A 4,930-nucleotide genomic window follows, 5' to 3' on the forward strand; every position below is an offset into this window, starting at 1 on the left:
ATGTCGTACCTTAACCTAACCTATGTCGTACCTTAACCTAACCTATGTCGTACCTTAACCTAACCTATGTCGTACCTTAACCTAACCTATGTCGTACCTTAACCTAACCTATGTCGTACCTTAACCTAACCTATGTCGTACCTTAACCTAACCTATGTCGTACCTTAACCTAACCTATGTCGTACCTTAACCTAACCTATGTCGTACCTTAACCTAACCTATGTCGTACCTTAACCTAACCTATGTCGTACCTTAACCTAACCTATGTCGTACCTTAACCTAACCTGTATTGCGCCTTAACCTAACCTGTATTGCGCCTTAACCTAACCTGTATTGCGCCTTAACGTAACCTGTATTGCGCCTTAACGTAACCTGTATTGCGCCTTAACGTAACCTGTATTGCGCCTTAACGTAACCTGTATTGCGCCTTAACGTAACCTGTATTGCGCCTTAACGTAACCTGTATTGCGCCTTAACGTAACCTGTATTGCGCCTTAACGTAACCTGTATTGCGCCTTAACGTAACCTGTATTGCGCCTTAACGTAACCTGTATTGCGCCTTAACGTAACCTGTATTGCGCCTTAACGTAACCTGTATTGCGCCTTAACGTAACCTGTATTGCGCCTTAACGTAACCTGTATTGCGCCTTAACGTAACCTGTATTGCGCCTTAACGTAACCTGTATTGCGCCTTAACGTAACCTGTATTGCGCCTTAACGTAACCTGTATTGCGCCTTAACGTAACCTGTATTGCGCCTTAACGTAACCTGTATTGCGCCTTAACGTAACCTGTATTGCGCCTTAACGTAACCTGTATTGCGCCTTAACGTAACCTGTATTGCGCCTTAACGTAACCTGTATTGCGCCTTAACGTAACCTGTATTGCGCCTTAACGTAACCTGTATTGCGCCTTAACGTAACCTGCATTGCGCCTTAACGTAACCTGTATTGCGCCTTAACGTAACCTGCATTGCGCCTTAACGTAACCTGCATTGCGCCTTAACGTAACCTGTATTGCGCCTTAACGTAACCTGTATTGCGCCTTAACGTAACCTGTATTGCGCCTTAACGTAACCTGTATTGCGCCTTAACGTAACCTGTATTGCGCCTTAACGTAACCTGTATTGCGCCTTAACGTAACCTGTATTGCGCCTTAACGTAACCTGTATTGCGCCTTAACGTAACCGATATTGCGCCTTAACGTAACCTATATTGCGCCGTAACGTAACCTATATTGCGCCGTAACGTAACCCACATTGCCCCTTAACGTAACCTATATTGCGCCGTAACGTAACCTATATTGCGCCGTAACGTAACCCACATTGCCCCTTAACGTAACCCACATTGCCCCTTAACGTAACCCACATTGCCCCTTAACGTAACCCAACACACGTTGGGCCTTAACCCAACACACGTTGGGCCTTAACCCAACACACGTTGGGCCGTAACCCAACACACGTTGGGCCTTAACCCAACACACGTTGGGCCTTAACCCAACACACGTTGGGCCTTAACCCAACACACGTTGGGCCTTAACCTGCTCTGTAATTGTCATACGACGCGTTAAATTAGTGTAGTGTTGCCTAACTGCAACCCCCGCAATATAGTTTGCTACTCGCACTGCCCGGTCCCCAGTGTATCGCTTCATGTTAAACACCTTGCAGCTATACACTGTAATGTGGATGGCAGCAGGACGTACATGCTCAATGCCCTTTGCAGTTGTTCATTGGCATTTGCAGTTGTTCATTGGCATTCGCATGGCGAAGCACTTAGCCTACGCTGTGGTACGGCCTGTGTCAACTGTCCGCTGATGTTGTACGTCCAAATCACACACTGTACTGCACATTGGTCCTCATGTACTGAATGATACATCGTGGTACATGTGACCGTACAACGACTGCGCCAACAACGGCGAACCATGCGGTCCAAATGTTGTGCACTCAGCTACGTGTCGTCTCCCTATAAGAGCTGGATTGCAGTGTGGTATGCCCTGGATGGCGATCAGCATGAGCCGTCTGTTGATGTAGTGGCGCGTGTTGTCAGACGTAGTCGTCTCTTCTCACACACCGTGATAGCACGGTGCACTGCGTTCCACATCTGCGACATGCGACAGAGGCCGGTTGACAGTCGTTCGCGCAATGGACATCGCATACGTACGGGGGCCACCTTCCACGTGTTCGCTAAGCGTGGACATGTTGTTGCGTGTATGTGGGCAGACAGTGTGTCGTGACACCTGACACAGGCATGCAACAATCGTTGAATTTGCAAATGGCGATGGACGCCTACGTTTGCTGGTGACGTTACGCAAATGAACAACTGGTAAACCGTTGTGGTGCGGTTGTTCTCGCTAGGGGTGAATCAGTGATGGCGACGATCGGTTGAGCTACCAACCGGTTGTTGCAGCGATACCCACCATGCCCACGAACGTGAATGGCATGTGGGTGTGAAGCGATACGCGGCGGTGGCTGGGTGGGACCGTCCCCGGCCGGTGAGGGGGGGCCTCCCGGCGTGTTGGCCGTGCGGTGCGTGGGCGCACGCGCTACAGCCGGCTGGTGGGGGCGGCCAGTGGCAGGCGCGCCGGCCGACGGAGGCGGCAGGCGGCGCAGCTGCGCGCCGGCGCACCCTGCACGCGGCGCCGTGCGGCCAAAGTAGGTCCTCGCGGGCCCGGTGCGAAGCGCGGTGGACATCTGCAGTGTGCTGGTCCGATTGAGGACTGTGTGCGCTGAGGATGCGCCGCCGCCCGGCGCTCGGCGCCGCGACGCCGTCTGCTGCTCGGTCGCCTCTGCGGTTCTCGCAGGTGGTTTGTATCGCAGCTGTGCGGACGTGTTGGCGCGTGCGCTGTGCTGGGAGAGTTCGCTTCGGCACCCAAGTGGGGCTTTTGTCCTTCTGTGGCGCTGGCGTTGGAGCTGCCGGTCACCGTAGGTGGCGCGTGTTGTCTCCCGCCGGCAATGCCACGACAGCACGCTCCCGGGCCTCTGTCGGCAGCGGCAAGCTCAGTTGGGAGCACGGGTGGTCGCACCTAAAGCGTCTACTCGCCAAACTCCGGGCGATTGCGCCTCTCTCGAACCCGACCAAGTACTTAGGACGGCGCTGCGCGCCGCCGGGACCTGAGAGGGTTTCGAGGTGTATGGTGCAGGGGAGCTCAGCCTCCTCCTGTTTGCAGAATAATTGAGCGGACGCTTGCGTGTTCGCGCGGGCCCCCGGGACACACTCCCGGGCGGCCGGCTGCTCAGCTCTAGTTGACGCAGCTCCCTGGTTGATCCTGCCAGTAGTCATATGCTTGTCTCAAAGATTAAGCCATGCATGTCTCAGTACAAGCCGCATTAAGGTGAAACCGCGAATGGCTCATTAAATCAGTTATGGTTCCTTAGATCGTACCCACGTTACTTGGATAACTGTGGTAATTCTAGAGCTAATACATGCAAACAGAGTCCCGAGTCTGGCGTGAGGTCAGTCGCTTGACGGCGCGTTTCGGCGCGGGCCCGCCCGTTGCCGGCGCGCCGTAAGGCACGGAGGCTCGCACTGGGGCGTATCGCTTTCCAGTCGGGCGTGCCGCGGTAGTCCTCACTCGGGGAAGTGAAGCGTCTCTTACAGCCTCTCCTTCCCAAGTAGCTCTTTCCGCCTTCCCGTGGTGCCAGACGTCAAGCTCGGCATTCTGCCTTGCGTCAAAAGGGAGAGCTGCGACCCAACCCGATGCGAAAGCGAAGGGTGCGTGGCACAGGGGGAGCTGTGTCGAGGGACCGAACACCAGTCCCTTTCTGTTCGCAGGGCACAGACCAGCAGGTGCTCTGCATGCCGGCGACCTCGTTTGTCGGCGTGGGATCACGGCGCGAGTCGGCAAGGGTGCTTCGCCGCGCCCCTGGGTAACCGGGGCGTGTTCTGCCAAACCCAGGTGGTGGTGACATCGCCTGGGCCAGGTTAGATGGGCCCAGACCGCCGAACGACTGGGGGACCGACCCACCACCTGAGTAGGAGTGGGTCCTTGGCCTTCAGGTGGAAGCTCGGGCTAGTAGGCGGCGAAGGGCGAGGGGTGCATCCGCCTCTCCGGAGTGCGGGGTGCACTTGCCGAGGAGCGTCGTGTGAAATCGTCGACGACGGGGCCTTCGACGAGGACCAGTGCGCTGGCAACGGCGCGCTGAACCTGGCAGCTCTGATGTGCCCTTGACCTAGGGGCGAGGTTGGTGGGCGAGCTGCAGAAGTCCCCCCCCATGCCAGAGGAGCCGGTCCGGGGCAAGAGACGGGCTCCCAACTTTTCACTCGTCTAACTAATCATGGCTGACCAGGAGGCGAGTGATCTTTGTGCGATTTCGAGGGCGAGTGTGTCTACTGTCCCTACCTCGCAGGAGGAAGGGGGACACGAAGATGAGAGTGTTTACGATAGACATTGCCGAATTAATCAAATATTAGACTCTAGTGTCAAAAACGGCAAAATAAGCCAGGCTGCGGTCCTGGCAATAAAGAACGAGCTCGCTTCCTGGGCTATTGCAAACGCGAAGCTCGAGGGGCGTCTCGAAGAACTAGAAAAAGAAAACGCTAGATTGAGACAGCAACCAGTCAAGACATGGGCCGGAGTGGTGGCGCAAGCCGCTACAAAAGCCCAAACAACAAAGGAAACTATAGCAAAAATTTCTAAAAAACCAGACACGGCAGTCTTTTTAAGACCCCTGCCTGGTCAGACAATCAAAAAGGTACAAGAAATATTTACAACAACTATTGACCCGGCTAGAGATAAAATAAAAATCAATAAAGTAAAGGCCACAAAAAATGTAGTCGTGGTGGATCTTGCCACTGAGGAGGATAGGGACAAAATATTAAAGAATTCCAAACTGAACAAGGCCATTAAATGCGAACCTCCCAGAAAAAGAAATCCTCTGGTGATACTGTACGACGTACCTGTGGCCCTAACTGAAAGCGACATCTACGAAACCA

This window comes from Schistocerca americana, unplaced genomic scaffold, assembly GCF_021461395.2.
Source record: "Schistocerca americana isolate TAMUIC-IGC-003095 unplaced genomic scaffold, iqSchAmer2.1 HiC_scaffold_1258, whole genome shotgun sequence".
Lineage (NCBI taxonomy): Eukaryota > Metazoa > Arthropoda > Insecta > Orthoptera > Acrididae > Schistocerca > Schistocerca americana.